At 48.9% G+C, this 10,833-nt stretch overlaps 1 long non-coding RNA gene and 1 pseudogene across 1 annotated transcript; one reads left to right on the top strand and one right to left on the bottom strand.

The window, feature by feature from the left end:
• The first annotated feature begins 1,250 nt into the window (after nt 1-1,250).
• Nucleotides 1,251-2,068, top strand: LOC119279436 (annotated as a pseudogene).
• A 6,662-nt stretch (nt 2,069-8,730) lies between these two features.
• LOC119275371 lies at nt 8,731-10,620 on the bottom strand. The gene is made up of 2 exons (XR_005135665.1): nt 10,192-10,620; nt 8,731-9,797 (listed from the first exon to the last, which is right to left on the bottom strand). It is a non-coding gene; the product is annotated as an uncharacterized LOC119275371 (long non-coding RNA).
• Nucleotides 10,621-10,833: the final 213 nt, after the last annotated feature.

Here is a 10,833-nt window from a genome sequence, read left to right as displayed (position 1 = left end):
CTAATACAACGATTCTCAATCATACATGACAAGAATGTAAAAAAGAGCACATACCTTGATGCGGAAACTGCTGCCGCCTACCAAGTGAAGACCAGCAGGTGCGCTCCTCCGCCGTGGACCTATGCTGGCTTGAGTCCATGTCAGCCGTTGGCCGCTGCTCGCATTCGTCCCACCCATCGCCCAAGCCGGCGTTAGGAGCAAACTCAATAGCCTTGCCCGCCTTAATGGTTCCACACCACGAGATCGAATCAAGCATCATAGAGTTTGGGGAGGAGTAGCATTTCCACCGTCAGCTCCTCGCTGATGTATCAGCGTAGAGTGCGGGGAGGACACGGAACGTAAATACCTGGGGTTTAGCGCTGGTGGCGGGAACGACCGACACGGCCTCCTTGCGCCGCTCCTTGCTGCCCGCCCTGCTCTGGGGATCCTAGCGCCCTGCCCTAGGGTTATTCGCTGGCGGCGGCTGCGGCGGCGTTTCCCTCAAGAAAAAAAAGCACGTCTCATGTCCGGCTCGTGCAGGAATCCATCACCAAGTAGGATCAGTAGTTCCGTCCCGAATCAGTTATGTTGCAAGTCCTAGCTAGGGAAATACCCAATGGTTCCTGGTTGTATTTGCACCCTATATGGGATTTTTTTTAAAATATTTTTAAAAAAAAGTCAAAATAGGTAAGAACTATTTTGACAAAACACTTGACTTACTTTTGCACTGGTATATACACTTACACAAAAAAACAAAAATTGACATCACAGCAAAAAAGACAAAATTTATTTGCTATTATAGGTCACTATTCACACTATTTTAGCTAAAAATTTGTCTTTTTCGAAAAGAAGTCAAAGGGATATTTTTTTGTGTGGATTTTTTCTCACGGGTACAGCAAAAGGTCAAGTTTATTTGAAAAATATTTTCAAGAATTTTTGACTTTTTGTTGAATTACTATTTTTTTTCCATATAGGGTGTATATATGTCCCCACAGACCACAAATCCTCCTCCGTCCTAGCTATAGCTATATATACGTATTACCCTGCACCCCTATAAACAATACACCCAGAGACCAATAGAAAGATCAGCGGGCACGAGGCATGCCCGTGTGTATCAATTGCTTGCGCGTATCCATGTTGCTTCTAGTAGATCGATACTACATCAACCGTGGTTAGCCAGCTACGTCCAATCTATTCGAGTGTTTTCGTCTGCGTACATGTTTTTCTGGTATATACTTCAGAATTCACTAATTCAGTCAGTCGGGGGCTGGATGTCTAAGCAAAGAAGGCAGGGCGAGGAGGATGAGGCCAACTACTACCACGACCGCAGCGGCAACAAGGAGAAGAGCCTCTATCTGGTTCTAGACGACTGGCACAAGGGCTTCACCATCCGCAAGATCGATGCCGACAGTCCCGACCTCAGCGCCCCCCCTGTCCTCCGGCTAGTGTCACCTGAGCGTGGCCGTGCCATGAAGTTCACAGCCCTGGGCGGCTACATCATCGCCACGAGCAATATACATGCCGGAACCCTCTTCTACGACACTGACACCGCCGGACTGGCCGTCGGCCCTCCCGTTCCAGACGCACTGCTTTGTGGCTCCAACACCTTCCCGACCTCCGGCGCCGGTGACACGCTGTTCGCGTTCGCCTTCCACTTCATGGAGTGGCATGTGTCCTTCGAGGCGATGGCGAAGCCGCCGACGACTTGCTGCCCACCGACTGGTCCTGGAGAAGCATGCCGACGCCCTTCACCAAGGACGAGATGATCTTCTCCTACGCGCTGCACCCGGACGGGCGCACCATATTCGTGTCCTCGTGGAGCAGGGCGGTCTGCGGCACGTACTCCGTCGACACCAGGAGCTGCAAGTGGAGGCACCATGGGGAGTGGATGTTGCCTTTCAGAGGCCGAGGCTACTTCGACGCCGAGCTAGACGCATGGGTCGGGCTGCACGAGGACGTCTACGTCTGCTCCTGCCAGGTTGCCTCCCGCAGCAGCGGCACCACGCAGCAGCTGGAGTGGAAGATGGCCGACGAGCTTAGGATGTGGATCCCATGGCATCAGCTGGAGTTTCGCCTGCGTCGGATGTGATGGCGCGGGCAGAGTATCGAGGAGTAGCCGGCGTCGGCCAGGGCCTGGGGCACAGAGGAGTCCTCCTAGTCAAGGAGATCGGAGAGAAGAAGATGATGGTGGCGCGAGGACACATGAGGGCAGGCGTCGAGAGGATCTGCCGTCCAGGCTCGTGAGGAGGGCAGTGATGGGAGGAACGCGTTAATGGTACCGGGTACAAAAATCCCATCAAAGCAAGTAAAATATACCATCGATGCTTAATGGATTCCGATTTAATTTTTATAGGCATTTTCAGATTTGTAGGGCATGTGCCCACGATCCTCGCATGCCGTACCTTTTTTTGACGTGTATGATTCATGTAAGGAAATATCCCATCAATGTAAGGAAATATCCCATCAATGCTTGATTGATTGTGATTAATTTTTTTATGTGGTAACTAATCCGATGAGTTTATGTGGGCGGTGAAGCGAAAAGGCAGGTGGGAGGGGAGACGAAAAATAACCGGTCAGAAAAAAATGAATTGATTGTTGCCTTGTACGTTTGGTTTTGGTATTTGAAGATTGATTACCATCCGTTAGTTGGGTTACCAAAGAATAAATCAATCATCATATGTGAATTCATTGTGTTACCAAATAAATGTTGGATTTGTCCGGCCAGTAGGAGGGGGGCGAAAAAAAAACTAACAAAAAAAACCGACGAAATTGGGATGTGGGAGGAAGGACGAAAAAAACCTGCGAAAAATAACCGGCGGACTATTCACCAACTGCTCCATTAGGAGAAGAGAAATGCTACACCTATATAAAGCCTACGCTAGCCACGTAAGCTTCCTAACTAATCTCTCTACCCCACCCCACCCCCCTTAATTCAACTAGGTGGGCTACCCTCCCCTGATTACATCCAACCAACCGAGTCATGCTATTCTTAGAGCATCTACAACCACACAACCCAAATGAGAGCCCCAAAACGTCCGCTGACACGACCGGTCGCGTCCATGGGCAGCGCCCGATCAACAAGCATTTTGTAGGACAATGTATCACACTCCCCATTTCATAATTTTTGTTTCGATACAAACACATGCAACATCCACATGTTCTATGTAGGAACTAAAAAACTTTAATTATAAGGTACATGTTAAACTATTGACCAAATACAATATGATGAAGGGGGGGGGGGGGGCAAGCGTTCCCTGCCCCCTGTCCACCTCATAATCATAACTTAAGTAGTCCTTCATGGCTGCTAAACTTAGATTTTAGGCTGCTGCGCTACAATGCTTTGGTATGTCGGCTTCAATGCAGCATTCGTGGCATCGGCGGCTGTCGGTTCAATATCCGGCGTATCTCATAGTAGGGGTCCTAACCTAGGCGTCTTGGAGCGATGGTAACATGGACACGTGGTTTTACCCAGCTTTGGGCTCTCTTGATGAGATAATACCCTACATGCTGCTTTTGATTGTATTCATATCAGTGTAGTACAGAGTACATGTGTCTACCACGATATTGTAGTAATGAATATCAGATTGTCTATTGACTAGCCTGGCCTCGGTTTATATAGGACACCGGAGGCCTAGGGTTTAGGAGAGTTCTTGTCTTGGGCGCCAAGTCTTGTGGAGTCTTCCTTGTATGCGGCAGGGGTTGTCCGAACTGGCCCAGGAGTATACGGCCATGTGGGTCCTCGGCCCAATCCAACTGATCGGGAGACGACGTGGTGAGCACCCCCTAGTCCAAGACACCGTCAGTAGCCCCCTAAACCGGTCTTCAAGTTGGGGACGCTCCTCGATTCTTCCGAACTGTTCTTCACCTTCGATCGTTGGTCTTGAAAACTGATTCAACAAATCTTTTCGTCTTTGATCTTGAGGATCGCCGAGGTGACTCCGAAGAGTTTACACGTCGGGTATCCGAGGAGCCCCTTTAAGTTTCCGGCCTTTATCAATGCCTTGTTATTTTTATGCCATACCTCGGGTTTGAAGTTATTCCCGAGCGGCAACGTCCTCTTGCGTCCGAGCTCCAACGCCGGACCGCATTCGAGGTATCTTTAGCAGCCGAGCACCAACGCCGAACCGCTCCCGAGCTCCAACGCCGGAATGTATCCGAGCTTCAATGCCGGACTATGTCCAAGCTCCAACGCCGGACTGTATTCGAGCTCCAACGTCGGACTATGTCCAAGCTCCAACGCCGGACTATATCCGAGGTGGTGCATCACCTCGGCCATGGGCTGATTTTTATGAATTTAATTCCGAATCATGCAATGTAATCTCTGCCGAGATGTATAGCCAGTAGCCCTCAAGGTGTGTGTTGGCCTAATATCCAGGATGCACTTGAAGGAAAAAATCAAACCGGTGACCCTAGTAGCCCCTGAGACTCAGGTCAATTCATAAAATCAGCCTGAGGATCAATTCCCAGCTCGGCAGCATACTTAGAAATAGAAATGCGGTGTGCAAAGTCCTCGAGACTCGGGTTGGGTGCGGCCGACCAACCTGAGGATAATAATCTCCTCGAAAACTATATTGCGCTTTAAATTTTCTGCATTGGATTGTCAGTGCAGTAGCCCCCGAGACACTGGTCGGGTGGCAACACCAGATCAGGGGATCGATGTGCCCTTTTAATATTTGTAAATAGTAAGCCCGAAGCCTAGTAGCCTCCGAGCCTTAATGCGGGCACGGGAGGCAAAATTAAGGATCGATATCCATAGTAAATTCACAAATTATGTGCAATGACTCTATGTATCCAAGTACTTTACATCATTATTGCTCGGATCCGCATTGTACAAAACTTTGTTGACCGACCATCGGCTTCAACCTCCTCGGCCAGCAGCCGAGGAGTATTTGTCCTACTTTATAAAGCCTTTATGAGGGTAAAGATTTACGACAAATAAGGCAATCTGGCCATACGGTTTTATAAACAAAGGTACGCAGAGAGACATGTTATATTATTGTTTGACATAAGAAACATCGTCCAAAGAAAATGGTCCCACTATCGGTTCCTTTCTTTGGGTTGTCATGCTAAGCATGATCATGAAACCTTAGCTCCGATCAATGTGGGGGGGGGGGAATACCAAGGATTTAGTTCGGGGAAAGCTTCCAAACTCTGTGGTCTAAATAAATCCAAATTTTCACTTCCGTTGCGATCGTTTATAATCTGGAAGTGGCCCATCGTCGGCTTCTACCCCCTTGTAGATGCTATGCAGGGTGTTTCCGAAATAACAAAACAACCCTTAGCCGACATCTCGGTGCCCGAAGGCGGTTGTGTTGGCAGAAACGAGGCAATCAGATATGCGGGCTTTATAACTTTCACTTAGTCATATGAGCTTAAAGTTGGGAGGCCAGCAAGTAGCCCCCTAGTTAGTGTTCGGCGACAGCCGAAGTCAAGCCGTAAACACTTCGGCCAATGTTATGAACGGCCCATCATTTAATACAGTCATCGGACCGCTGACCAGTTTACGCTTATTGTGACAGTCAGTTTTTGGCTTTCTCCACTGCGGTGCTTAACCATGCGAGCTGGAAGCACAATCACAGTGGTTCTCCCTTTGCACACCTAGCCGAACAAAGCGGAACATAGGAGGCAAGCACAGGAGCCGGGCAACCCAACTATTGACCGAAGACACAATTCAAAACTGATGCATATATAGCAATATCCGAGAATTTTTGCCGAATCCCTAAAGGTGTCCGGCGTTGCACTGCGAGACTTATGCGGAAAACACACAAATAGTTGAAAAGTGCCATAGGATTGGAAGACCAAAAAAACGTCAGGAAAAACTCGACGTCTGAACTAGATCAATTGTTCGGTGCCAATTAGAAAATTGGTCTTAGAAAAAAATTGTGCTTTTGTTGTGCTTTAACATGACACATCCTATCTCAAGACTTCAAGCGGGTCAGCTTATGGCTTCAACCTCCTATCCCGAAGGCGGAGTGCTTCTCGTTAGGCAAGTTTAGCAAACTTTAGCGGCTTTGATAGAGAAATTAGGCTCCCCGGCTATTGACCGCACACTCGCGTCGAAAAAAGGAGTGATGGAAAAAAGACTTTGCAACGACTAAGAAGAAGAACACTTATTATAAAACAGCTCACATAAATCTAAGAGCCCCCAAGTGACTTGGGTAAAAAAAATTTATGTATAGTGATTGTATGTATCGAAGTATTTATATCATATTTGTGTTCACCCGAACTTTAAACGCGTCTTAACCGACCGTCGGCTTCTCCCTCTTCGGCCAAGGGCCAAAAAGTGTTATGTACTCCACCTATCGAGAATATTGATGGTGTTTCCGATAACCAGACAATCAGGCCATAAGGCTGTAACAGACAAAGCGCGCTCAGGGAACTTATGCTATATTACTAACGAAGTGTAAGAAGCATCTTCGAAGAAAATAGTACCCCCACCGATACCTTTTTTCGGTTGCTCATTGCTGCTATGAGACTTGTGCAATAGTTTTTTTGTACTCATGAGTTCCGTTGTGTGCCGGCCATTATTGAAAACAGTAAGAGCGCGAGCTTTTGGCTTCACCCAGTCTGAGGTCCGGCTCGGATGACCCGATCGTGACAATCGCAGAGGTGCTCCCTTTACTCCCTAGCCGAACAATCAGGAACGTAGGGGTAAACACAGGAGCAAGGCAACCCAGCTTGCAAATCGCTTAAGTCAACATGGTGCATATTGCGGCGTAATACACGAACAAGGAACGAAGCCGTACAAGTATAATCATTTGCAAGAGGAAAGGCTTCACAAAGGAAGCCCCCAAGTAAACGGGGTATTTGAATTTGTTTGTCACAAACAAAGTTTGGACAAGGAAATTTTTCACAAACAACTTTTTGCTAAAAAAAGTATAATGCTTGGTCGGACCGAACAAAATTTAAAATTTTAAAACTTTGAGCATGAAAGCGACTTAGCTGGTTAATGTGTTTAGCATTGATGACGCGGTCCGAGCTTGGTGCGGGAGGAGGTCTCAACCCCCAAGCCCGATGTGCCCGAGCAAAGAGCTCGACACTCCAAAGAGGTGAAGCCCCCATTCCAGCCGAGGTGATGGAGCAGGTCGGCGGGGTGATGCCGAAGTCTCCGGCCGAGTAGGTTGATGAAGCAGCGACGCGGGGTTGCCAACATAGGGCAGCGCGCCAAGGCGATAACACAATTAGGTTGCGGTCATCAGCACGCCAAGGTGACAATGTGGCCCGGTCTAAGTCAATTGCCTGGACAGATAAAATAGTGCAAGCCAGAGATAATAATATTTTTTTAAAAATCCTCTACTTAATGAATTTAAATAACGTAAATAATTAAAGAAATATGGCCTGAGGTCCGAGGTTGGTCCGGCGACACGTTGACCCAATGTGGTGACCCCGTGACCTAGTTCAAATTCATCTGATAGGACAGGGCGCGAACATGGTATCCGCCGAACTATGGAGGAAGCTGGGTGGCCGAAAACTGGACGGACCACCACGCTGATGCAATCAACGGGCCGAATTGTAACCGGCAGAGAAATCTACACAGAAAAATTCAGCAGAAAAATATTCCATACATATTTAATACATATAGTACAGGTAATTAGAAAAATAAAACCTGATGTTCTTGTCCTGAGGAGCTGAAATCTGAGGTAAGGAGCTGAAATCTCAGGTAAAAAGGCAGGATTAGTACTGCCCGTACTCAGAGGTTTCTTATCTCCAGGTGATTACTGTAGCAATCTAAGTGTGTTCCTTCTATTACGTGGATAAAGGCATCTCTAGTGATAATACTAGTACTTGCATGCGGGAAGTACCCAGAAGGCAGATGGTTAGCAAAAAGCATAGACTATCTCATGCTAATTAAATAATAGCCAAAAGAAAGAAGGGGACCGAATCAGCCTGTGCGTTGCCAGCGATTTGAAGTCTCGTCAGCTCCTGTGCACTGTATGGGCAGTACAACTACTGCGCCAGCTCCTCGGTCGACCTACCGCAGATGGATTTTTGTTTTATAGCAGATACATATGCTGCCGCCCATCCAGCGTATGGGGCTGGCCCCGATCGGGTAGCCAGGGGCCAGTGCAGGGTTCGGCGGCCATGCCTCCTGCCACCGCTGCTCTCCTTCTTCGCGCGGGGTAAATCCGATCTATGAAAAACATCGCACTGAGCGGCAGCGATACTTTTGCAAAAGAATTAATCTACGTAAAACGAAATAAACAGAAACTATAGCACCTGATTTGGCTGGGCGAGGTGATAACATGATACGGTCACAATCAAATTTTGATGTCCACCAAGCTGCGGACAAGGATTTGACTAGCAAGAAGCCGGCCGGATTGGCTCCAATAAAAATGCCACGTACGAGCATCGGCAGGATACATCTGCAAAAATAATGCAGTGCCGTCCAACAAAAAATATTATGTGCAATAATAATCTACAAAACACAGTACAACGGCAGGTATTGACTCCTCCTTGTTGATCGCCTCTTAGTGCACATAGCAATTTGAGGGAAGAGAAAATTGGGCAAGTACTCCACGTGAAGTAGTAGTGCTAGGTACTTAGCTAAACCAGTACTAGCGTCTGACCCAAGTAGCAGTAGTTAGTCTCGTAGTCACCAATAAGTGGAGACTGGATGCAAACCAGTACTCCCTCTGTAAACTAATATAAGAGCGTTTAGATTATTAAAGTAGTGTTCTAAACGCTCTTATATTAGTTTACGGAGGGAGTACGTAATTATGGCAGTACTAAGCAAACTTTAGTCTTTACCTAATAATAAAACAAATTGAGTTTCTGGTCGTCCGTCATTGCCATTTTTTTCAAAAAAGCCCTTGTTATTTGTTTAATTCAACCCGCAGTCCTTTATCAAGTGAGTTCCAAGAAAAATGTTTCATTGTTGCAAAAGAGCCCCTGCATTAGTTAGAATTTAGCCCGCAGTCTGCAGTCAGTCCTTATATTCCTTATCCATTCCAAGACTCCACCGACGGCCACTCGCCGCCGCTTGGCGCCGGCGTCCACGACGCCGCTCCGACGACCCCTCGCCACCCGGCGTCGCCGACAGCCACCAGCAGGCCGCTGTCCCGTTTCCTCTCATCCTCCTGCTCATGCCTGCGTCCCACCATCGTCAGCGAGGATCACCTCCAGCCTCCCCTTCCTCTGCTCCTCCTCCTCACCTCGCGGTCGAGCGCCGCTCCTGCAGCACCTCCGCCGCCCGCCTCTGTTTGCCGGTGCCCCATCGCATGTACCTCCATCCCGCCGCCACCTCCTGCCCTGCGTCGCCCGCCCCACACCGCATCGACCAGGACCGCGTCCCTCCCCAAACGGCCGCGATGATGGAGGGCTCCGCCCAGCTCCTGACCGACGGATTCGCCGGCTCCCCGCTCCTCGGGGAAGAGAGGAAGAAAGGCGAAGGAGAAGGGGCACAAGGTGAGGGAGGCGGTCGCCGGTGATGGCGGCTCCGGTGAGCCGCAGGCAGGCAGAGAGACGAGCTCCTGTTGAGGCGGCCGGGCTCGGTGTGGGCTGGTTCATCCGGATTGAGCCCTTCCTGCCCGGGCGTCTCCATCGCCATGGACGGCCTGCACAGCGCCGACGCCTGCTTCTCTCTTGGGAGGGCCATGTCGCCTCAGGTCCGACCCCCCATCGGCCCGCCGGACGTAGGCAGGTAAGGACGGACAGCGGCTGAGATTGGGCCTCGCCTTCTTCTTCTCTGGTAAAGAAAGAATTGGTTCTTTGGTGCGTTTTGCTGGGTGGGCGGCCTCGCTGAATTGGTTGCCTCTGTATTTTTCATTTGTCATCGAATGTCCACCGACGGAGACCAGCACCCTCTGGATCGCCAACCTCTGTTCAGACCAAAAGATAAGCGCGGGTAAGTACAATTCACCATAATCTACAAGTGTATATCATCTATCAGTATATGTTTGTCATTGCCAAGTAAGTAGATATACTGCTGCAGATTGCCCGATGGATAAAGCAATATCTTGAAGGTTTTTGCCGCTGCCGGTTGTTGGATTCATCAAACCTGCCTTTTAGATTTGGCAATGGATTTGGGATTATTGATGGCCTAGCCACTAAACAGTGAACAAAGGAGTCAGAGGTAGCTTGAAGTGCAAATGCTTCACCGGCTCTGATAAAACTCATGTCTGCACATGGAGCAGTACAAGCTAGCTACGACGCTGGATCGATTTCATCCGCTGGCTGCGGACGCATGTACGCGAATGCTCAAGGAGTGCTGACCTCGGCGTCGAAAACTCGGGGCTCAGACGACCACGCCGATTCGAAGCCCCGGCGGCAGATCCACGCGGCCCCTTCAAGCAGCCGCTAGCCACCGCTGTCGCGCCTCCGCCACAGCCCCAGCCTGCCCCGGCCACCTGGAGCCCATACGCAGCCGCCTCGCAAGTGGCCGACGAAAGCTTGGAGGATTGTATAGAGGAGGGAAGAGAGAAGGGGAACGCGGCGCCGTGGACTGGAGCACGGTCGCGTGGGTGTGTGTGTGGCTGGAGCAGGGAGAAGAGGCGATGTGGATAAGGCACGCAGTGGGAGATAGCTCTCGGTGTGGATTACTTTTTTAGTTGGTTGCACCGACCAGAAGCTCCTAGATGTTGCTATACGTGCCAACACCGATTGCATTTTATTTTTCTTCTAAATGAGCACCAATATAATAATTGGTAATAATTGGTTACTGTTGTTTGTTGTCACTATTATAGTTTAATTTTCATGCCTACCACATCTTATGAATACATCATGTGATATACAATAATTAAAAATGAGTAAAATATTTGAATAAATAGTTCTTAAGGAAGAAGATATTTGGAGCTCACTGGGACTTGACAATTAAGATATTTCCCAACTCTGGATGTTACCGACATCGTTGGTGAG

This window comes from Triticum dicoccoides, chromosome 3B (genome assembly GCF_002162155.2).
Source record: "Triticum dicoccoides isolate Atlit2015 ecotype Zavitan chromosome 3B, WEW_v2.0, whole genome shotgun sequence".
Lineage (NCBI taxonomy): Eukaryota > Viridiplantae > Streptophyta > Magnoliopsida > Poales > Poaceae > Triticum > Triticum dicoccoides.
This window is presented reverse-complemented; position numbering and strand designations above follow the sequence as displayed.